Raw genomic sequence first — 25,609 nt, 5'->3', positions numbered from 1 at the left:
ATTAAATAAAGACATTTATAGACAAACAAAATGGAGACTTTTCTATCAATAACTCTATCTACAGAAACTTCAAAAGATAAACCTCAAAAAGGACAACCATCACGTGTGGAAAATCTAAGTTACAAGAAGGAATGGTAAGTAATGAAAATGACAGACATGTCATGGTAAGTTAAAGGAGTTAAGAAATAAGGTGAGGGAGGCCTGGGTGGCTCCGTTGGTTAAGCCTCTGCCTTCGGCCCAGGTTATGACCCCAGGGTTCTGGGATGGAGCCCCGCATTGGGCGCCCTGCTCAGTGGGGAGCCTGCTTCTCCCTCTCCCTCGGCAGCTGTCCCTGTTTGTGCTCTCTCGCTCTCTCTGTCAAATAAGTAAATAAAATCTTAGAAAGAGAAAGAAAGAAAGAGAAAAGAAAGAAAGAAAAAGGAAGGAAGAAAGGGAGGGAGGAAGTTGAATGAAATCATTGACAATATTGTAGAAATTAGAAGGTGATGACTGGAAGTCAAACACTCCAAAGTAAAATCTTACTCTGTTTGGTAGAAGCATAGTGTGCTGAATTTTAAACTTTGTTAAGTTTACACCTGCTAAGTGTATTAGATTTTCTAGGGTGTATGAAGAGGCCTTCTGGGCACGGGGGGCTGTTTCTTAATCTAGATGCTGATTACATGAATGTCAAATTCTGAAAATCCAGTAAGCTGCACACTTACTATATGTACATATTTTTCTATATTTAAATTATACTCCACTGATCATTTAAAATACAAGGAGAGAAATACCTAGGATAACCATTGAAGTAAAAAAAAAAAAATTGGATATATCAATAGGATATATGATTTCCCAAAAAGGAGAGGAGAAAGTAAATTAGAGAGGGGCGCCTGGGTGACTCAGTGGGATTAAAGCCTCTGCCTTTGGCTCGGGTCGTGATTCCAGGGTTCTGGGATCGAGCCCCGCATCAGGCTCTCTGCTCAGCAGGGAGCCTGCTTCCTCCTCTCTCTCTGCCTGCCTCTCCCCCTACTTGTGATCTTTGACTGTCAAATAAATAAATAAAAATCTTTAAAAAAAAAAAAAAAGAAAGAAAGTGAATTAGAGAAATATATACATGATCCAAAAACAAACAAGGGAAAAAGATAACAAAAAGAAGCATAAAAAGGCAATGTAAAAAATATGTAAAACAAGATGATAAAGGAGAACTCAAATATCTGTAATCATGATCAAAGTAAAAAATTTGGTTTTTAATAAACTCTGCTCTCACATTCTCTCAAAAAGAAAAAAAAAGATAAAAATTTACAGACCACCATATGATCCCTGAAATGTAAAGCAAATAGTTTTTATATACACACCTTAAACAAATGGCATGAGATATTATACAAATGCTAAGGTTGGGGTAGATATATATAATAGTACACAAAAATGGCCTTTCCGGACAAAGCATTATTCAGAGGTAAAATGGGTCACTAAAAATTGGTAAGAGTTTCAGTTCACAAAAACACTGCAAGAATTCTAAAGCTGAATGATACCAATAACATAGCTCAAAATTAAACACAATTGGCAGAAGACGGAAAGAAATTGGCAAATCTATCATGGTAGTAGATATTTACCCTCCCTTCTCTGTAACTGAGTGATCAAGAAGAGAGAGAAGCAGAAGATAAAAAGAATTTGAATAATAGCAGACACCAAAGCTTGCTCTTTGGAAAGTGTCATCCTTGGGAGAAAAAAAAAAAATCATTTTAAAACATGACTTCAGTACCTGAGATAAAAACACCTACATATCTCTGGATGAGTTTGTTTAGAATATTTTCTTTAAAAAAATAAATAAAATAAAACCCTATGGAATTTTTTCTTAATTCCAAAAACAATACAATATGCTCACATAAAATTGCAAGATCTAGCAAGTGCCCTGTTTGATGTTTGGTCTTCATTAGACATGCTTAATCTCCACTGTGAGGCAGGAAGTGTTTTTAATGAGCCTGTGTTGTGAGAGTCACACATATTGCCAAACCCAGTACAGGTGACCACAGGCCAATCAATTAATTAAACCTCTCCACTCTGCTCTGATGCCTGGAAAATCACCGGTTTGAAATTGTAGAGGAGAAAACCAGGTCACTATATTAGCTGAAGCTATAGGATCCAATGAAGAGATGGTTTTTCTGTCCAATTAGAAGGTGAATTTATTTATTTATTTTTAAAGACTTATTTACTTATTTGAGAGAGAAAGTGCAAGCATAAGCAGGGATTGGGGGAGAGGGCAGGTTTGCAGAGAGAGGGACAAGCAGATGCCCTGCTGAGCAGGGAGCCCAGTGCAGAGCTCAATCCCAGGACCCTGGGATCATGACCTGAGCTGAAGGTAGACACTTAACGGACTGAACCACCCAGGCGCCCCTAGAGGGTGAATTTAAAAGTAGGTTAAGAACTTAACAAATGATGCTTTTGTCAGTTGGAACTTTCATATTCTCTCCCTGAGCAGTAGTCTATATGCACATGTAGCTCTTAGGGGTCAGAAGCTTTAGCAGAAGTGGAAAATGAGATAAGATGGAGAGTGGGCTATATGTTCTGGTGTCCATATAGAGGCAACAGTGAGAACAAATCCACCAGTTTCAGATTAGGCACTCTGGTTCTTTCCCTCTTTCTCTGATGAGCAGAAGTTGAATCAGAGATTTGGCCAAGTATAGTTCATTTTGCCACCCAACAGAAAGCCACTTACAAAAGTTTGCTCTTTCTTTGGCGTAACTCCCAAGCATAGAGAGAAACTCTTTCAGTGGTCTATGTATTTGTTTTCCACTGCCTCCATAACAAATAACAGCAAACAGCTCATACAACATAAATCTATTACTCTCAATTTCTTTAAAGCCAGAAATCCAACACGGGTTCACTGAGCTAGAGTCAAGGTGTTGGAAGAGCTGTGCTCCTTTCTGATGGGTCCAAGAAAGCATTCATTTCCTTGCTTATTTGGTTGACAGTATTTAGTTTCTTTCCATTGTAGGACCTTCAGTTGAGGGCCGTTCTCAGCTTCCTGAGGTCACCCACGTTCCTTGGCTTGTGGCCCTGTTTCTCCACCTTCATAGCTATTGCCAGTGGGTAAAGTCCCCCTTATGTTTCAAATATCTCCACCTTCTATCTTATCTCCCTCCTCAGAGCTGGAAATGGGTCTCTGCTTCTAAGGATGTATGGGATTAAATTGGACCTACCTGGCTTGTCCAGGTTACTCTCCCCATCTCAAGGTGTATAACCTTAATCTCAAGGTGTATAACTTAATCACAGCTGCAGAATCCCTTTTGCCACCCATAAAAGGTTACATAGTCACTAGCCCGAGGGATTAAGTCACAGACATCTTTGGGGCTTTTATTCTGCCAACCACAGTGAGATAAAGACATCATCCCAGTAGAGCTGAGGTCTCATAGTAGGGGAACAAGTTGGCATCACAAGTTGAGAAAAGTTCTTTCATTAAGCAGGTGGAAACCCTACAGTTGAGAAGGGGAATGAGGTGAGCAGTCTGGTTCTCTACTCTTTTCCTGTTCTCCCTTCCCCTCCTCTACTCCCTAGCTGCAGGGTCTGAACCCTGAGTTGAGGAAAGTCAAGAAAGCAGAGAAATCTGTATTGGGCTATGGGTCTTTGCACTCCATGGTCTAGCCTATTGTTAAAGAATCTTTCCATGGATTCTTCAGAGGGTCCCCACAGGGCTTCTGTCTCCTATGGTTCTCTTGAGCCAAGAAGAGGCATCTTTATTCAGGAAACCAAATGCACTCTTCTCTCAGCTTCTGTGCATTCAGCAAGCTTTGTCCAGCATATTCCTGCTGAGATCTGCAGCCACCACACCAGATCTCCTTCTCTGAAGACGTCGTTGACCCATAGAAACAACTGTACTCTCTCTACTCTCCCAAGTGGTGTTCCAGGGAAAGGGGTGGAGAAAGCCAGTCTTCAGGGTTCAAGCATGTGGCAATAGATAGAGATCCAACTGGAAACTCAACTGTATGAAATAGGGATCTATGAAAAGTGGGAGACAGCATTAAGAGGGAGTTGGCTAGCCAAGTACTCAGTGAGCTCTAAAACAAGGTCTTAGTCCCACACAGACTTCCCCAGAAGCAGACACTGAGACAAGAATTTGACGGCAAGCAGCTTACCTGGAAGGTTCCTTCAACACTAGCAAGGAAGTGGGGGCATGATATGAGAAAGAAAAGGCAGCCTAAAAGGGTGTGTGATTAGGTGAGCTATATCCTGGGCAACTGAAACTTTGTGCCATGGGAGAGCCTGAGGAAATCGTGAAGATATCTTACCTCAGGGACGGAGTAGCTGCGATATTGGTACACCGTCTCCCATGCCTCATTTGCTGAGTGTCCTCCCCAGGGGAAGCGTAACGTGCAGACACTTCTGGCCTGTACGTTCAGAGCAGCCCTGTGAAAGTCCCCAGTCATGACCTGGAGCAGAAGATTCAAGTCCCGAAATGCAAGCTGACAGAGAATTCCAGCCAGAGAAATGGTGCATCTGGAGCCCAGTGAAAGGGAAGCTTAGGAGAAAAGCACACAGGCTCTTCCTGAGCCCTATAGAGATATAAGAGGTCCTAAAATCTAGATAGGGACAAATTACAAGTGAAAAGGAGAGCTTCAAAGTAGGAAGATACTGGGTTCATTGTGACTGAGCAGCTAAGACGAACACATCAAATGACAGCATGAGAACGCCATGTCCCTTCTCATAATTTTCTTTGGTAACCTCTTTCAGCTGTGACGTTTAATTAAAGCCAGGAGGAACGTGAGGGAGAAAATGAATGTGTCCACCTGGGGAGGGGTAAGCGGCAGCTCCCAAAATTCATTCTAAACGGTGCCACCCGCATGCCCTCCCCCCACCCTCGCCACCTACCCCACCCCTACACACACACCCAGGGCACAAGGGAGAGCTTGGGTTTGCTGGCTGCTGAGATTGTCTCCAAAGAAAAGACCCCGCGGTGCTATTTCGGGGCTGAAATGGCTTTCTAGCTCCCTCTTCTTAATTTGCTGGAGCCTAGTCCAGAGGAAATAATTAGAGTTGTTTCGGTAATGTGTTTGCTTTACCACTTTCAATTAAGGACAAGAATATAGTGAAAGAGAGAGAGAGAGAGCGTGTGCCGCAGTAGAAGGACTTTATGTGACCGACATTCCTCCATGCAAACTTGCACAATACTTTCTTGGTTATTTTAAACGAATGAATCCCTAAGTGGTTTTCTTTATACAGTTTTTTTAAGACATAATTCACACACAGTAAGTTGCATACATGTAAAATATACAATTTTCCCTATATTTTAACAGATATACGTGATGAAATCGCTCTTACAATCAACAGAGTGGATGTATCCATCCATCCTCCCAGAAAATTCTTTGTGCTTTTAGTGAACCCTCCCACTGGCCTCTGGATCCCTGCCTCAGGCAACCACTGCTCTCCGTCCTTAGAGCTTAGTTGACATTTGTTAGAATTTTGCAGATGGAACCCTCCAATGTGTACTTTTTTTTTTTTTTTTTAACCTGCCTCCTTTCACTCACCGTCATTATTTTGAGATTCGCCTGTGGGTTTTGTTTGTTCATTTGTTTTGGTTTTATGTATCAATAGTTCATTACTTAGTGCTGAATGGTCTTTAAGTTTTCAAGTTTTCATAATCAGGTTTTTCTTTAATTCAGAGACATGTCCATCGTACGCATTTCCTAGGGCCACCTTCACAGATGATCCCAAACTGAGTGGCTTTAAACAAGAGAAATTTATTCTCTTTCAGTTCTAGAGGCTAGAATCCAAAAATCAAAGTGTCAGCCAGGCCACGCCCCCACCTCGGAGATTCTAGGGAATCTTCTGGGGTTCCATGCCTTTCTGGGGTTGCCAGCAATATTTGGTATTGCTTGGCTTCTAGACACATGACTTTCGGTTGTGCCTACACCCTCATAAGCTGTTCTCCCCTGTGTGTCTGACTCTGTGTTTCCTTCGCCTCTTCTTAGAAGGACGCTAGTCATCTTGAGTTATGGGCCCACCGTGCCCCAGTATGACCTCATCTTAACTAATTACATCTGCAATGATCCCATTCCAAATAAGTTCACATCTTGAGGCTCCAGGAAGGACATGACTCTGAGGGGACACCCTACGACCTAGTTCAGTTATCCCTCCCTATTAAACTTTATATGGCTATTTAAATTAAATTAGGAAGGCGGAGTGATTTTTTTTTAATTCTTGAGATATTAACTTGAGATCATGTGAGCCAGGAATCAAATTTCCCAAAGCGTATCCCAAGTAATTACATATGAAATCACATTCTCTAAAAATAGAATAGCATGGTCAAAAAAGTTTGGTGAATGTGGGGTTTAAAAAAAAATCATCTTTATTGTAGCTTTAGCAAATCTTTAACATGTATTACTGGAATAAACTTGGCTCTTTTCTTTGCCTTTCTCAGCACAGCATTGCTTTCAGAAGAGCTCCAAAAGAATTGAAAAGCAATTTAAATCTTTATTGCAGAACTCTTGAAAAACACCACAGGGGAAATACACTACATTATGTACAGTAAAAATGCCCCCCAAATCCTCATCCATGTTCCCCAAGCCTACTGATCACCTCACAGCAACTGCCCCCAAATTGTAGAGTTATCCCTTTAAATAAACCTCCCTAAACCCACCAAATAAAAACTGAGCTTATCTTCACTCTTCTGTCTTATCTTTCCCTCCCACCTGCCCAAATTCACTTCTTTAGAAAGAGAGAAAGCTCTGTTCTTTCTAATACAGAAAAATTCAGCCTTTAGGAACATCTGATTTTCCTTCCTAATCTCTTTGCTAATGAAAACACACTAAAACCGTCTTAGAAGGTACAAAAGATAGGACAGGGAAAGGTTGTGAACAATGAGGAATCTTCCTGAGCTTTGGGTATGGGCATGGCTGAACCAAGAGCTGTTGAAAGAAGGAAACCGGCGACCGCTCAGAAAGATGGTTCCTCCGTTTGCTCAACCCCAAGTCTTTCTGGAGAATTCCTACACAATGAAAATTGTTATCACTGATGCCCTTGGTTGGCCTACTCGAAAACAGTCTGCCCAGATGGACTTCTCCCTGCCAGCTTCCAGATAATCAGTTTACACAAAAAACTGTGCAAACAAGATTTACTGTTCCAGACTGTCAACAGTCTCGCTTTCTTCCTTCTGTCTTAGGACTCCTGTTTTTGCCTTATTCCTTGGCTCAATCCACCAACTGACTCCTTCTCATGTGAGTAAACAATCTGTCTGCAAAACAAACTAATAAGCATGATCTAACAAATGTCTCCGGATTGTTCTTTGACAAGAAACATTTCTTTTCATCTTGGTCACATAAATTAGACTTCACTGTGAATATCCAACTTGTATATCACATACTCCAGCCTTTTCTGAAGTTCTACATTTGCCTTTTGAGGCTTTTTAATGATACAGGAGTCTTCAAATGCTGATTCTAGCCACCACCCCCGCCCTTCCCCCCCACCCCCCACCACTGGCATTCCCCACTTAACAGTGTTGTTATCAACTGGAACCACTGCCAACTCACAATGTTTTCTGTCAGGAGCCACTAAAAACTGGGCAGCCAGTCCACTGAACATGTACCATATATAGGATAGACTCAAAATACAGTTTAATTTTTTTCTACCATTTTCCCTTTAATATAAATTCCTTGCCCCTGGGTAAAAAGTTGAAGGAGTCAAATGAATTAGGCAATAAAGAGTATTATGGTCATTTTTAAAGAAACAACACACAAAATCTCAAAGTTAGAATAATCAGTTCTTAATAGTAATGAAATAACAGACTATGACTTGTCACTTTTCAGGAGGTATGGGCAGGGGTGTTCTTCTCCGTTCTTTACCCGTACTGCTCTCTCCAAGACATGCTGACTGTACAGCCTGCCCCTCTGGGGACTGGCTCAGGAAGAACTGTGCTTGGGAAAAGGCCATGCTTGGACATACTGGGTGCATTTATTATCTTATTATGGGATTCTCTGTAGCCAGGAAAAAAAATGGCCAACCTTCTTTCTGTGGAGTATCTTTGTGGGTTCTTCTGGATACAGACCCCACAGTGTAGACCATGGTTCTCCTTTGGCCAGCCATTCTGTGTCCAGTCCATGATTCACCTTCTCACCATTGGGGATCTCATCATCTCTTCAAGGTGGTCCTCTTGCCCAAGACCTGAAATGGCACTGGGGAGCTCTCTTTCAGGGTCAACAGTCGGTCCATGTGAGACACTCATACACACTGTGTCTCACAGGGACACAATGTTGCATTCATTTCCCACATGCAACAGGCTCTCACATCCCACCACCAAAGGATCTCACCAGCCCTTCTCTTGACCTCTGGATTTCCTAGGGTAGGAGATAGTCTTCCATCTCAAGTTCTCTGAGTGATCCCACAGAGCAATTCCCCCAAGCAACTAGGCTTGAGAAGAGGGCACATACAACCTCTCTACTCCTAGAAGCACAGTCTTATCTAGAAAGTACTTGTCACAAAATCCTCTCTGTATATCTGCACTCTCTTGAGCCCAGAAGTTTTAAAACTGGTTTTCTTCTATTTTCTTTATAAATGATGCAGGTGGTTCTCTGGCTCCTAACCTAAAAATTTCCTTTCTGTTGTAGTGTACCTTGGTTTTCATTAGGAAGTTCAGTTTTAAGATTCTGTAAGAATAAAACTTGTGTCAGAGGGAAAAAAATGCTAGCATACCCTTTCTCTAAGAAAAAAAAAAAGTCAAAAATTGGACAGGCTTAACACTATGTGATCTTTTTCTTTGATGCTGTACTGACCTGATTCTCTATGTATACATAATGTAGGAGAAAGGACGACCTATGCAAATGTGAAAAAAATCATGACTCAGAGCAAAAAGAAGTAACAAAGTTAAATTTTAGGTACTTTGAAGCTTTTTTAAATATTATTTGAGAGAGAGAGAATCTCAGGTAGGCTCCCCACTAAACACACAGCCTGGTGTAGGCCTCCATCTCATGACCCTGAGCTCATGACCTGAACCAAAATCAAGAGTAAGAAGCTTAACTGACTGAGCCACCCAGGTGCCCCTAAGTACTTTGAAGTCATAAACAGTACATTCTAAGCTCCAAAATAATTTCTGAGATAAAACATTTTTAAATATTTAATTTTAAAAACAAAACCATCTAGATGTTTCAGGCATAATTATTTATGAAGCAAATAGATATAGTTTATATTCTGAATAACCATATAATAATTACAAATAATAACTTAGATCTAGATCCAAACAGGTTTTATGATGTAATATCTTTTAATGAGTATGTGTGTGTTCATAAAAAACTGTAGGAAAGGGTAAACACCTATAGATTAAGAGAAGTCATTTCTAAGTGGTAGGATCATGGGTAATTTTCAGTTTTACTTTATATTTTTCTACGTTCTATGATTTTTTTTTACACTGAATACTTTATATGTTTTAATACCTTTTATCACGTCAAGAAACAAGAAAAATGTTGTCACTGAAATGAAATATATTTCTATAAATGAAAGGTGTTTTTAATCAAAATGATTATGTTTGGTTTTACTGTTATGAAATTCAGCAAGAGTATTTTTACAATACTTTTTATGTATTTCATAATACCCTTTTGTGTATTTTATAAAACACAAAGAGATTTTAATTCTGCATTAGGCCGTTTTTGCATGTGACCATATCAGTGACCATTTTTTTTCAAATTATTGTTATTTTTTAAAATTTTTATAAACATATAATGTATTTTTATCCCCAGGGGTACAGGTCTGTGAATCACCAGGTTTACACACTTCACAGCACTCACCATAGCACATACCCTCCCCAATGTCCATAACCCCACCCCCCCTCCCAACCCCCCTCCCCCCAGCAACCCTCAGTTTGTTTTGTGAGATTAAGAGTCAATCAGTGACCATTTTTAAAAGATATTGTCAAGCCAGGCCATTTACAAATGGATCTATTTAGAGTTTCACAATTTAATGTGTATTCTTTTTATTCAGTGGTTGTAAACTGACTGTAGGCAAAAATTAATCGTAAAATTAGAATTGGTGAGTGTTTTTCCAAGCAAGCCATAAGAATAGATCCTTAAAAAATGAGTGGTTTAGTATGCATTGTCTTTCAAGTTTCCTGTGAAATTAAATTGCTTATCAATACTTGATACATACATTGTATATAGATTTCTAGTCTGCATGTTTACTTGAATACATACTGCACAGTCACTGACATCAGCTTTTCCTAGATCCGGCAAGGAGGACATTTAACTGCCTGTATAATACATTTGAAGAGAGCAGAGAGCAGTACTGGGTCTTAATACATGCAGGGTGTTCCTACTTGGCCTTCCTTGGGTATCGTAACACTTACGGACAGAGAGTAAATGTGGATCCAGAATGATCTGGTATAACATTATCTTTTAATTGGAGTTTCTATTTCTGTCGCTGCTTCATTCGCTTACCATAATAGCTTAAACCATAGCAATTGGCAGAAGCATCGTTGTTGGTTTGGACTGAAGACAAAGGGACACATGCAAGGGTTTTATTTCCAAAGGGGCTTGGAGAGGAATTTAGGATTTTGCTTAGATTTTGCTGGGGGAACAAATGAGATCTGAAAATAGCTAAGTGCACATTGAAACTGGATTCCTGAGGAGTCTGTGCCTCCAGTGACACCTGAGGACTCTTCCTTGTCCTCGGACATTTTGAGCCAAAGCTTAATTTTTCTAACTTGAAATGTGTATTTTCCTGCACGTGGGGAGACAGAGAACTGGGAACCCTGGCATTTGTTGGAAGCTAATATCAAAAACCATCAACACATTTGTCTGTAAAATGCGAGCAGGTGACTTTGTCCTCACATAACGGACGGTGACATTTCTGGTGGTTTCCGTCTTTGTTTGGAGGCAGGAAATGCCGAGGGTGGTTCACCTGGAAGAATGTATTTGTATCTGCTGTTTGTGGGTCAACAGGAACCATTAAAGAACAATTTCTAAGCAGCCTGTCCTCTTTTGCTTCCAAAGGTTGAGTCCTGCCCTTCCCAAGAATCCATTGCATTAGTTCCCAAACTGGATGATGATGCACTTTCCCATTTTCTGAAATGATGCAAGCTATTTAAAAGCCACGTAAAACCACAAAATATGAGCGCAAAGAGATTTTTACATTCTTTTAAAAATAAAACTAAGTGGACTACTTTGGGAAATCTCAACGAAGGTGAATCACCTTCATTGTTATGAAGTTGCTATGTCGCTATGAATTAAAAGTGTCATGACTATAAAAGATGGGGGAGAAAGTGTTAAAAGTAGGCACTGTCCACTCTTGGATTGTTTTCCGATTGTTCTTCCTGATGTTGTCATGGTCATTTAATTCTTTTTCCTCTTTAAAGAGATTAAAAAATCAGAACTGATATGTGAATCTGGGTACAGTTTATGCAAGAAACTCTAAGCAGCCTTGAGCTAATTGATCCGTTCGCAAGATCGGCCTTGAATCCTATGCCCGGAGATTTCATTGGTCTAAACCCAGTGAGATACGAGACTCTGGATTTCTAAAATCTCCCCAAATCATTCTAATATGTGGCCAAGCTCAAGACCACTACTCTAGAGCAGTGCTTCTCAGACTTTATCGGGCAGGGATCACCTGTAGATACTGTGAAATGCAAATTCTAGTTCAGTGGGTCTGCAGTGGGGAGGCCCGAGGTACGGGATTTCTAGCAAGCTCCCAGGTACTGTTGATGCTGCTTGTCTAGGAGCTCTTTGAGTAGCAAAGTATTAAAGGGTATGAAACAGCTTGGTTGGCAGCTTCTCTGCACTTGCAATTCTCTGAAAGTTTGAAAAATACCGATGCCTGAGTCTCCCCAACAGAGATTCTGATTTGATTTCTGGGTGAGTCCCTCGAGCATGCAAGGCCAAAGCCACTTCTCTAGGAGGCCATTTGTTAAATTGTGCACTTGACAAAGAACATCCGTATTGAGCCAGCCTGTCTGTGCCGGGCTGCTAAAATACGCTGTTTGTTTTCTGTCCTCGGGATGGTTCCCAAGCCCTTGTCCATCCTCTCTGCCTTCACTTACAAAGTCAGTCTGTTGATTAAGGGTCCTCTCAAAGAGCCTATCTCCTGATACCATTATTCCCATAGGACTTGCCCTATACTGGCAATCAACTCTGGAGACTCTGAAAGCGTAAACAAGTCACTCGTTTGAGAAGAGAGATCATGCATTATTCTTCCCAGATCCTTCAAACTCAGCTTGTGGAGCTGTAGAAATGGCATGTGGGTTTGGAGCCAGCCCGACGCCATTCTCTGCGGAAAGCTAGCATGGTGACAGGCTTCAGCCACTCTGAGTGTTTCATGACTCCCAGAGCTGAGAGGCCTGTTGTGCAGAAGAGCCGGAGAGAGCCTAAGGCCCTCTGGAGAGAATCTTCGGGGATGCAAAGAGCAATCTGGATGTCTAAATCCACATCGAAAATTTGAATATTGAACTTGATGCAACTCTTGGAATGATTGAATGAGAGCTTATTATGAAGCTTTAAACCAGCAAAACTTTGCACCAACATGTGATTCATCATAGAAGATCAAGAGCAGCAATCTTTCAGAGACTGAGCACTTAAAAATAATTCATTGAGCATTGGCTATAGACTGCTTATGGCAGAAATGATCATGTATACCCAAGGTGCCCTGCTCCCAGCATTTGACCTTGAGAAAGAGCAACGTCTGACCTCCACACACTATTTATCTTGTAGTGGGTGTGTGTTACATTGCTTCCATTTAAACCGCCAAAGAATCTGCCATTATTCCCAGATTGTCCTGCATAGCACTTTATGGATTTCAAAATACACTCCCACCCATTATCTCCTTTGATCCTCACAATAACCTATAGGGTAGGCTACAATTATTCTCCCTTCACACATGAGGAAACCAAGACTCAGAAAGGTTAAGTAACTTGTCCAAGGTCACACAGCCAAGAGGTAAGAGCTCACATTTGAACCCAGATTTGGCCATGTGCTCTATACCCTCACTTTGTAATGAACATCTAACTCACTCAGAGGGCCCACACTATTGGGTGTCTCTTAAAGCTGATGTGTCAGGCTAAACTTACCTTTTTTTCTCCCCCACAAGATGCCTAGCATCTTCGTACAACAAAAATGTTTAGGGATCCTGAGAAACCAGTTGTTTTGGAAGCCAAAGAAAACAATGTTATCTTTTCCTTTTTTAAAAGATTTTATTTATTTATTTGAGAGAGAGAGGGAGAGCGGCAAGAGAGAGAAATCACGAGAGTGAGAAGCAGACTCTCCACTGAGCAGACAGTCCACTGAGGGGCTTGATCCGAGGACCCTGAAATCATAAACTGAGCCAAAGGCAGATGCTTAACGCCTGAACCACCCAGGCATCCCAACAATGTTATCTTTAAGGTGAAGACTCTGTTAAGTGCTTCTTTTAATTTCCTGGCTTCCAACTCCCTGCAAACTATGGAAACGTTGGATTTTGTAGTGGTCCACTCCATTTACCTATAGGGAAGACTATCTAGAAATAAACAAGTATTGTAAACACTTCAAATGTTTAGTTGCAAAGAATACATGTCAGAGTGAACTCAAGTGTGTGGCAGATTGCATTTTCTGAAACTGACCACATTAATAACTCCCTCCCATATTTGGCATTTCTCCCACGGAGAAATTGGGTCTATGTCCCTCTCCTTGATGCCGGGTACCGTTGTGTCCCTTCCGAGGCTAGGTTGTATATAAAAGTTGATATGGCTTCCATTCTTTCCCTTGAATGCTCCTGCTGGAACCCAGCCACCATGCTGTGAGAAATCTAAACTCGCCCATCGAAGAAATCCCCAAAAAAGGCCCTGTGCACCTGTTCCAAGCAGCAGCAGCCAGTTTCATCAACAGACCTGTGAGAGCAGACACCTCCCGATGATTCTAGCCGCAATCAGCAAGACATACCCTGCCTTCCCATCCTTCCAGCTAAGGTTCCCAGACATCCTGGAACAGATACAAGCCATTTCCACTATGTTTTACTCAAATTCCTCACCCACAGAACCCATGATCATCAGCAAATGGCTGCTCCGTGCCACTACACTTTAAGGTGACTTGTTTTGTGGCAACAGATAACTGATATGGGATGACTGATTTTTCTATCATTTATTATGACTAAAATCAAGCTTTTGGGATAATTGAACCATTAAATCTGAGGCTGTTACATGTAATTTAAGCACATTAGAAATCCAGACTTATAGTTTATAGTCTCTGTAGTAAAATAAAAATGATAGGTGTGTTTGAAATAAAAGATGAAACAATTCTAAATGTTAAATGCTAATGTAATTGCTAACCACACATCACTGGGTAGGCATGCAAATAATAACGCACAAAGAAATCGTGAATATTAAACTATAATTCAAACAGTATATTCTAGAAAAATTGGGGAAATGCCTGGTTATTTTTTTTTTAATGACCTACTTAGGGATATGAAAGGCACAATTACAGTCGAAGCTTAATTTTCAAATGACAAATTATCTAATTACATTTTTTAAAGCAAAATGGAGACAGGTAGATAAACAAATTAGTACTGAGTTTAATTTTCATGTCATTTGTTCATGCATGTAATGTTATTCTATTTACTTATTTCTCTTCTAATGAACAGGGGAGTGGAAGAATGAAAGGGAATGGGGGAAAATTGGTTTAGAGAAATGTATACGTATTTCTATACATACATCTTAGTTTTCTAATACGTATATTAATTTTGTGTGGATTTTAGCTCCTTCAAAAATTTAATGCATCTCCAGTTTCCGGAAACTGTTGGTTTTAAATATAGTAAACATACAATAATGAAACAGGCCAATCAGTTACATCTCTATTGTGTTGCAAGATGTCCGAGTTGAGATTTGCTGGTCTTTTCTCCTGGATGGAGGAGAAATGAAGGACCTCAGCCCAAAAGGGCTGGGGAATCCTGGGGAAGCCCTGGGACCTTTGAGGTCAGATTCTCCTTTATTTACCTCTTCTTTAAGTATGGAATGGAGAGATTCCAATTCAAGAGAACAGTCCTCTTTGCAGTTTGTTAAAAAAGAAACAATGAGTCCAAGTTGGAGCCCTTGCCCCCTAGAGTCAGCAAACCAAAACTTAATTATAGTTTCCATGTATCCCAGGGATGTGATTTTTTTTTTAAGATTTTATTTATTTATTTATTTGAGAGAGAGAGAGAGCGCGCGTGTGTTCACGGGAGCAGAGGGGAGGGGCAGAGGGAGAGGAAGAAGCGGACTCACTGCTAAGCAGAGAGCCCAATGCAGGTGTTCAGTCCCAGGACCTGGAGATCACAACCTGAGCAGAAGGCAGAAGCTTAACTGACTGAGCCACACAGGTGCCCCCTAGGCGTGTACATCTTTTAACAGTCAATCTGAAACTTTCGGATCAGTCAGGGTGAGGCCATCTGCACGATAAAAACCTTGCAGTTCCCATCCCCACAAAAAGGACCTGAAATGCCAATTGAATATTACCCCCACCTTAAAAGACCAATCTTACAGAAGCAGAACTGGCTGGTTAGCCCACGCATGCGAAAAAAGCACTATCAGGATATTGAAGGCCTGGTTACTATCAAGTAAAGACAATTGGGAGTCTCCTGGTGGAATGTTACATTCCTGCTATCAAGCATCCTTGTTAGTGAGAATTAGGTTTAGAAGAAATTCAACTTTATTTACTTTTCCTTCTACCTCCGCCTCCTTCCGTTTTTCATGGAGGGGAGGGTGACATTAGGGCTTGAGGAACTGAGTTCTGTGTCCCTGGAAACTGGGCTATTGATAAGGTAACTTCTTTGTTTGTAAATCTCAAGGACACTTGCAAACCAAGGGAGACTCCTGTCTTGCAGGACTGTGATCTCTGCAAGTTAACTATTTATCATTTTATGGCGGTCAGGGGTGCCTGAGGAATGCTACACATATGGAGGGGAGCGGGTGAAGGGGGGGTGCAAGGCGCCAGCTTTTGCTTTGTCCTCAGCCAGCCTCCTGCGCCTTCAGACCAGCAGCAGTTTCTTTTTTCTTTCCTTTAGTTTTCTCTTCTCTCCTCTCCCACCCCACCCCATTCTTTTCTCTTTCCTTTTCTTTTCTTTTCTTTTCTTTTCTTTTCTTTTCTTTTCTTTTCTTTTCCTTTCTTATCTTTTCTTTAGTTAATACTGTTGGGCTGGCAGGAAGGGCTACTAAAGATGGCGAAAGTTCCCGCCACAAGACCTGGGCTCAGACAGGAGAACAAAGGCCCAAGCAGGAATCTGAGACCCCCGCCCCAGGCTCCTGTGGACCAATGGGATCCGGACGAGCAGGCGGGATATCCGAATAAGGGAAATTTGCCAAAAGACCCTTGAGCTTTCCCCAAGACCCCTTAAAAGCCCCCTCCTCCCTGCCTTGGGTGCGACTTCCCCCACTCTGCTTTCTAGAGTTGTGGAACCTCGCCCGAGGGTGCCCACCTCCTCCCGGTGCAACTTTCTCGGCTCCCCTTCACCTGCGCCCTGAAACTTCACCGGAGAGAGCCTTTAATAAACCTTGCCTTATACCCACTTCGCCTGGTGTTGTGTTTATTTTGTCGGAAAAAAACTTTACAAATACCTTTTGCCCCACCCTCCTGCCTGTAAAAACCTTCCATTTCACCTGTACCCCTGGGGAAAAAATATATTGCATGTTTATAAAAAGTCAAAACAAAACAAAACAACAACAAAAAAAACCCTTCCATTTCAAACAACTAAGAGTCTCTCTGCTTACTGAATGGGCCGCACCCTCTTCATGTAATAAAGCCAATTAGGTCTTCAAATTTAATAAGTTGAATTTTTTTAACAACTTTTTTATGATTTTTCTAGTATGCAATTTATTTTATGGTTGTCGGCAGGGTCGCGGGGATGGGGGGGGACCTTAAAGCAATTTGCTACTAAATGAGGTTTCTAAAATCTGCTCTTCTCAGAATTTACAAACAAAACAAAGCTTTTTAAAGGTACAAATGTTCCCAGACTTCTCTGCCACTTTATTACCCATTATGCTCTCAAAGTCCAGAAGCTAAAGTCCTTTGGGGGGATTTTATTTACAATTCCGTGGAAGAATTCCTGTTTCTGTATTTCATCTCCTCCCCCCAAAATAAAACCTAAAACTTACAGATAATTCCTCTTTCTTGTTTAAATCATTATTTTAAAAAATATATTAAAATTCTACCCATTTAAAAGAGAGAGAGAGAGAGATGGCAGGAGGTGAGGAAGAGAGCAGATTTTCCGTGGCTCAGGAGCAAAGACATGTTTAATTGAGTTAAATTAGAAAGCAAAATCAGAATATGAATGACGAGGAATTCTGGAGGCCAGCCCGGGGTCTCTTCCAAGGACAAGTCACCACCCGACAGACAGTAAGTGAATCTGATATCCACTGCAATCACCTGGGGGCATTTTGAGACCTACCTATCTAGGTCCTATTGACTGACGGGCAGATTTAATACGGCTGTGGCGGGACCCAAGCAAGTATAGGGCTCCTAAGGCTCCTGGGGTGATTCTCATATACAAAGATGGGCGAGGACCCATTTAGGACAAGAGAGTTCTGACTGCCTTCTAAGAGGGTTGCAGGAGATGGGAAGAGACAAATGTCCAAATACCAGTCTGCTGAGTCTCCCAGTGCCACGTATGGTAGTGGATACCTAAGGAGAGGGTGAAATTTAGATTTCTTTTTTAATTTTTTTTGCTTACAGTATTTTCCTCTCCAACACTCTGCCTGCCTTTAAATAAAGGCTTGCTTGCCAAGGATATCTGTAAGCAGTGGAGTGAGTCTTGTTCTTCTTCTTTTAATTTTGTCTTTCAGGCCAGATTCATTCTCTTTGAATCCCGATCATATAAATTATTGATTTGCATGACCCAGAGGAATGATGAGAAATGATGGGAATCCCAGTTCAGGGATATACAGAATAAGGTTAAGCAGATTTGGCTGATGGAACATGACCTCTGGTCTGAGCAGATGTAGAGGCTAAAACCTGTCCCCTAAAAAGAAACAAAACCAAAAAGCAACCAGCTAAAGAAGGCCAGTTTCACACTTGGTTTTCAGGAAACAGGAAGGCACCTGCTGTTTACTTGGCGTCTCCAAATGCAGGTGTTTTGCATCTAAATTTGAGTGGGCTGGCATTTCCTCCAAAGGAGCCATCCACTGCAGCTCTTAGAGTCTTAAATAACTCAACATTATTTATAGATAAGGGTCTAACTTGGGCCACAAATCAAACACAGCCACTGCTATCTTTGCTACAGAGCCAAAAACCTGCATGATTGTGGAAGCTGTGCCCCTCGCTTCTCCTGAAGCTCGGGCTGAGAAACGTCAACTGCTGAATGGTGACTTGTAGAGGTAGGAGTCCATGGGTAGAGGAAGTCAAGTGGTTGGCTTGGTATCACAATCCAGCAATGAAGTCAAGAGATAAAGAGAACCCAGCCCTCTCCTAGTGACCCAATGAATTTCCTCAATTGCCAGTTGACACTGGGTGTGTATCTATGTGTGTGCATGTGTGAATATGCCTGAACTTACAGACCTCCTATGTGTTCTTATGCATGTTAATATAAGTGTTTCATCATAGAAGGAGAGGTGCCACACAGCTTGAAACATCTGTCGTGTTTATAAAGAATGTCTGCGATTTCCAATCCAGTGAACCATCAGGGAGTGAAGGGGTTCTATGTAATGGACATGTCTCAAAAATGAAGCAAGAGAGCCTCCAAAGGCACATTGTCAGTATCAGAATCCCCCATGAGAATAAACCTGGGTAAGACCTTGGAATCACATTGCTCAGTTTCGTATTCTAGTTCCATTATGTAAGTTCTCAGTGCCTCAGTGTTCACATCTGCAAAATGGATTGTTTGGGGTAGTCAGTGAGCTAATACCTGTAAGGCACTGAGAATACTAGCTGGTACATCATCTCAGTATAAGCTAGAAAATAAAATATAACGACACTGATGGATTGACCAGGCTCCTTTGGTTTTCTTTCTATGCTGTGGTGAGGAGGCTGTGTCTTCTTCCATTTTTAATGGAACTCTTAGTTTTGTTTTCTGAAATGTGATTTTTTCCCCCTTTAGTCTTTTCCCTGCATTACAAGAGTGAGGGTTCCTTTCCCCAGGGCCAAGCCAGCACAGAAACTTCTCTGTTGCTCTCCTTGCCCCAGCATCCTGTAGCAGATTTTGATCTCACCAAGCATACCCAGCTCAGCATCCCGTCCTGCCACACCAAGCTTAACCCTGTGCTGTTTTCACCTCCTCCGTAGCCCAAATTCCACCCACCACCCGTGCCCAGAGAACTACCCCTGTGTGGGTCAGACCCACAGACACCGTGCAAAGTGATGAGCTGCCTCTTTTGCTAAGTCAATCATTGGTCTCCTTGTGGACTGAGTCCCATAGGGTTTGCCTTCTCTGAAAGGAAAAGGGTTTTCCAAAGGGGGGTGGTAGCAGTGAGAAAGGAAACAAAAAATCAGAGATAGACATTCTGAAGCCCAGAAGTGGCAACTTTTGAAGACTCAGGGAAGGATGAAAAGCAGCTTGATACTGTTAATCCCTTCTGTCTTAACATGCAGGGAAGCCTCCTCCCTCACCCAGAACAGAAGTAATCAGTGCACATCAATGCATTGATTATGTCGCAGGAAGCGTTAATGTATTATAACCTGATGTTCTTTATTTTAAAAACTACAAGATTATGTGAGGAAATCATTTTGAGCTCTTCATTTTCAAGTCTTCCACTCTTCATTCCCATGGTGAGTTTCTTTTTTCTTCCTCCCCTCCCCTCTCCTTCCCTCCCTTACCCTTCTCTTCCCTTTCCTTTTTTAGTTTTGTTGATCTCTCTCCAGTGGTGCAGTGCACAGCCTCTGTTTCCCCCCAACTACTTCCGCTGGAGCACCAGTTCTCTTGTCTGAGCCACGGGTTTCAAGGAGGAACTGCTGGTCACGGGATCCTGCCACTCTGGCTGTGGCTGACCCAGTGGGCATCCTTCCCTAGGATTTTTCAAAGTCTAGCCCTGAAGCCTGCTGCAAGCTGTGCCTCGAATGGGCCACCGTATAATAGCCTCCAGTTGGGTCCCTTTTTCCCCCTCCCTCTGTTCCTACCCCCCCACAGATTGCTCTCCTCCTAGCAGCCAGAGGAATCTTTTCTCTGAAACTTCATTTAAACCATGTCAATTCTATTTTCGGTTCCTTTTTTGGATTTGCCATCCTATTCCGGATGAAATCCAGGATTTTCTACACTTCCCACTAGCTCCGTCATTTCATCTCCAGCCATTGTCCTCCTACCACTGCCAATCTGTTCCTCATACAGGCCAGACACACACCCACCTCAGGGCCTTTGCACATGTCCTTTCCTCCCCCAAGAGCACTCTTCCCAGCAGGAGGGTCTACTTGTCTCCACATTTAACTTTCTGCTCAAATGACACCTTCATAGAGAGGTCTTCCCTGAACTCCCCACACAAAATAACCTCTAGCTGCCACTCTCTGGCCACATACCCTGTGTCCTTATTCCTTATTATTTTATATAACATTTAATAACACTACCTGACATTCACAGATTTCTAAGTATCAGGGTCTCCTCCTACTAAAACGTAACCTTTACAAGAAAAGGGAATGGCTCTATTTTTTTCCCTACTGTCTCCCCAGAATTGAAAACAGTGATCCATACATTGTGTCCTCCCTATCTGTTGAATGAATGCCTTCCTAAACGATTCCCTTGTCGAATACTTCTACACTGATGTGTCTTCAACCAAGTCCTAAGGGACTTCGAAAGGCCACATTCATAAATGTCTTAGGTAATGAATGAACAAGGAAAAGCTTTGGAAATAATCTTACCAAATCCTCTCTCTCTCTCTCTCTCTCTCTTTTTTTTTAAGATTTTATTTATTTATTTATTTATTCATTTGACAGAGATCACAAGTAGGCAGAGAGGCAGGCAGAGAGAAAGAAGGAAGCAGGCCTCTTGCTGAGCAGAGAGCCGATGCGGGGCTCGATTCCAGGACCCTGGGATCATGACCTGATCGGAAGGCAAAGGCTTTAACCCACTGAGCCACCCAGGTACCCCAAATCCCCTCTTTTTAAAGAGGAGAATATGAAACTCAGAATGGGTCGAACGAGACGCCCAAGCACACACAGCTCTTCACTGTGCAGTTGCTTTCCGGCAGAAAACAAAAAGCCAGGCTGAAGTTGTTTACCAGCTTCACAAAGGAAGGCCCCCATGCTGTGTGTGAGCCTCTTCTGATTTCAATTACATCTGATAAGCTCAGAGCAGGAAGCAGGGGCCGCCAGCTGGGTTTTCTTCTCATGGGCCAAAGCAATATATGGCCTTGATCTAAGAGAGCTTTCCAAAGAGGGGACTGGGAGAGCATTGAACGGAAGATGTCCGCGGCCTTTCTCTGGTCTCTATCTCTGGCTGCACAAAGGGTTTGAATACGTGTCTGCCAAGTGAATGACTCCGACCCCAACCCCGACCCCGGAGCCAGAAGTGGGGCAGCACAAGGGAACCTGCCCTAGGTGCTTGGATCTTCATCCCTGGCTTTCCTCTCCCACAAGCAAGGGTTTCTCTTCCTTCCCTGCCTCCGTACTGCGCATCCGCCCTCGTGGAAGAACGGCGCATTACCATGATAAATGATTTCCAACTTGTTTGATAACAGAGCTCTGTTCTCAAGGAATCCTGATTAGCATCTCCCGGATTCCTTCCAGCACACTTTGAGAAAGGCTGACATAATATAGAATTGTAAATCAAGAGGCAGTGCCCAGGGGCCCTTCACAGAATGCCTTCAATTTTCCAGTGAGGGAACTGAGGTCTAGAGAGGTTTAGTGGCCTCCGTACCACCCGTACCACCCGCTGAGTCAGGGCACAGAGCACACCAGGTCTTCACCTCCTCTCCATCAGCCCTCCTGTAGAATTACATCAACTGCAGTTTCTGGGGAAGAACCAAGTTCAACTGCACGGTTCTCATACAGTGCAATTCTGTAGGCACTCAAGGCAGATAATCAAACACTGCAAAGATTTGTGCTAATTCATTTAATGAAATACAACATTCTATAACACATATGTGTGTATATGCATATATACTTATACTATACATTTATGTATATAACCTTTATATATATGCATACAAATATATATTTATACTATATATTTATGTATATAAAATATATATGCACATCTCTGTGCATATATATGATGCTTCAGATAAACAATAAGGATAGAGACAGGTATAATGAACACCATGTACCTACCGCCCAGCGTAAGATGTAAAACATTAAAAAACGTCAGTGAATCTTGCTAAGTAATCCACCCTAGGGTATTTTGGGGTGTGTGTGTGTGTGTGTGTTTTTTTTTTTTAATTTAGTTCCAGTTAGTTAATTTATAGCATTATATTAATTTCAGGTGTACAATACAGTGATTTAACAACTCCACACGTCACCCTATGCCCACTACGACAAGTGCCCTCCTTAATCCCCATCACCTATTCCCCCCACCCCGCACCTCCCCTCTGGTAACTAGCAGTTTGTTTTCTATAGTTAAGAGCCTGTTTCTTGGTTTGTCTCTTTCTCTTTTTTTCCTCTTTTGCTCATTTGTTTTGTTTCTTGGATTCCATATAGCAGTGAAATCATATGGTGTTTGTCTTTCTCTGACTGACTTAATGTCACTTAGGTTATACGCTCTGGCTCTATCCATGTCATTGCAGATGACAACAGTTCATTCTTTTTTTATGGCTGAATAATATTTTACATATATATATGGAATTGTATATATGATGGAATATATATACATATAATGGTATAAATGTATACACACACACACAAACACACCACATCTTCTTTGTCCATTCATCAATCAGTGGACACTTGGGCTGCTTCCATATCTTGGCTATTGTAAATAATGCTACTAGATACATTGGGGTGCACATATCCCTTTGAAGTAGTGTTTTGGTATCCTTCTAATATATATCTAGTAATGCAATTGCTGGATCATAAGGTAATCCTATTTTTAACTTTTTGAGGAGCCTCCATTCTGTTTTCCAGAGTGGCTGTACCAGTTTACATTTCCACCAACAGTGCACAAGGGTTCCTTTTTCTCTGCATCCTCACCAACCCTTGTGGTTTCTTCAGAGTGTTATGCTTTTAATTTGAATTTCCTAGTTACTAGTGATAGTGAATGTATTTTCAAGCGTTCAAACGTTCTTCTTCTAAAAATTGACTGCTCGTGTAATTACTTGATTTTTCTATTGGGTTATTAAACTTCGTAAAAGTTTTATATATTCTGGAATTGAAACCTGATCATTTACATTAATTATATGCATTTCAGAGATTTTCCCCTAGACTATGACCTGTATGTTTTATTTCTCATTTTGGCCTACAACAAACCTAAGTATTTTGTTCTAGTATTGTATTGTTGAATTTACCACTTTTTTTTTAAATGTTTGTGATTTTTTAACTCTAAGAAATCCTCCCCTACCTCCAAATCCATGAAGATATTTTCTACAGTTTTTCAAAAAAAATTTAGTGATTTGCTTTTTGTCTTTAATCCAACCTGAATCTATGTTTACATAATTGTGGAGGAGGGACCCAAATTTATTTTTTCCACCCAGCTAATTATCACATCACTCTGTATTGAATATTCTATTCTTCCCCCACAAATCTGCCATGCCACCTTTGTCATTTGTCAAGTTTCTATGTCAACACAAACCTGTTGTTTCTGAGTCCTCTCTTCTGTTCCATTGTGTGGTCTCCTGACACCCTGAAGCTAACAGCAGATTCGAATTTCATTTTCCTTTAACACAATCAATCATTGAAGCCTGCAGGACCTCTTTATCCCATTCCCTCTACTTTGTGTATATTTGTTAATTCCCATAGTAAAGCGTTAAACAAGTAACTGTTACCTGTAGAATGCATTGCTGTGTTGCTGTTGCTTACAGGCCCTGCTCTTCTGGGTACCAAATCTCTGCCTTTCAGTCCTCTTTGAAACACCCTTCTTCCCATCCGCCAGCCCTTCTCCTGGCTAAGGACACACACCTAATGACTTACCTACCCACTGGAAGCATTTGCTGACCACATCAGACCGGGCTGGGCAGGTGGTCTTTGTCCAGGACTACCTCCGGCAAGGCTCCTACCCCTGCAGCCCTTGACTTTCCTGGCTGACACTGCCCTTACACAGAGCTCCCAGGGAGTAGGAATGGTGTCGCATTTCTGTTTCCCCACAATAGAGCAAATTGCCGGTATGGATGCCTTAATGGTTACTGGGTGAAAGACTGAATGAATGAATAATGAATAAATGTTCAAATATTCTTTTAGGACTAATGATAGGCAATAGGAGAGAAATGGGGGAGACTAGCAGGTTGGTCCTCAGGGTATAGTCAGTGCTGGGATGATACCAAACGCAAAGCTTCAGACTCCCATCAACAGGAGGGCTGGGAAAAGCCCATCCTAAGAAACAGAAGGTGTCTGTGAGTATCAGCCAAATGTGTGACCTCATGCATGTGAAAGCATTTTACAGACAGAAAACCCTTAGACTCCTCTATAAAATAGAATGACCATTATGATCAATAGCTTCTGGTAACTCTTATACTATTCACAATTGTCTTTTGCACTTCTGAAACAGTGACTGTTTAAAAATCCAAGCCTCATGCCAGAAATAATCAAGAGTATTTTCTAAAATGCGAAGAAAAACAGAGTGTGGGATCTATCAACAAAGCAGACAGCACAATTCAACAAAGAGCTCAGAGATAATATGATCTGCTCCGCCTTGATGACAGTTTGAAATACAGTTAGGGGAAAAAAAAAAAAACCTTTTAACAACGGAACCAATTAATAGTCAAAGCATAGTGATAGTGTCTGTCTGGAGTGATGCAATGGTTTTTTGTTTGTTTGTTTCCAGGATTAAGCACAAGTGATACCATGTTTCTGCTACTAGCTGTTTTCACCACCAGAGGAAAAAGCTTCCTACATAGAATAAGAAAATGATTTTCTGCCCTACTCTACTACTTCCTATAGGAGTAAATCCTTTACTTTTCTTCTTCTTTTTTTTTTTTTTTCATTTCTCCAAGGGAGTAGCAGGAAGCTGTTTGCAACAGAATAGAGAGAACAACCTATGATCTTAATAATTAAATACCAGAACCTAATGACTGTCTTTAGTTTAGAGCCAGAGAATGGAGTCCAGGAGATAGGAGGAGGGGTGGTTTAGGCACAAGGTGACGGGTCCAGTGAGTTGCAAGAGTTCCTGACTTTCAATCAAGAGATTTCTTCTCTCTTCCTTCCTCTGTGGATTTGGAGTGACTTTTTTATTTTTTTTTAATTAATCGGCATCACGGCCCAATTGGGATGAATCAAGCAGATAATATATAATGCTTTTTTGGAAATGGAGAAACGAAGTTGGGCAGTTTGGTAATTGGACAGCAGATAAATGTAGTGAAGAATTAGGGAAAGATTCCCGGCATTCTAGTTCAGGGTAACCAGGCATCAGATGTCAGAAATGCTGTTGCCTTGGAAGCTCAAAGCCAAATTTTTGACCTATCACCTGAAAAATGTCTACTTCTACCTGCTTAGCTCCATCTGAGACTATAGAAGGCAGTGAGGTGTGGTGTGTGGTTTTATAAAAATTAGCAAAAATGTTGCCAGAGGAGAGGGAAACACAAAAGCAGATGTGTAAGCATGTGTAATCAGAGAGCATTATGTACATAATCCTAGCGGCTTTATTCAATGGCTCA

The sequence above is a fragment of the Mustela nivalis genome (genome assembly GCF_964662115.1).
Source record: "Mustela nivalis genome assembly, chromosome: 8".
In the NCBI taxonomy this organism is placed as follows: Eukaryota; Metazoa; Chordata; class Mammalia; order Carnivora; family Mustelidae; genus Mustela; species Mustela nivalis.
Note: the sequence above shows the minus strand (reverse complement) of the source record.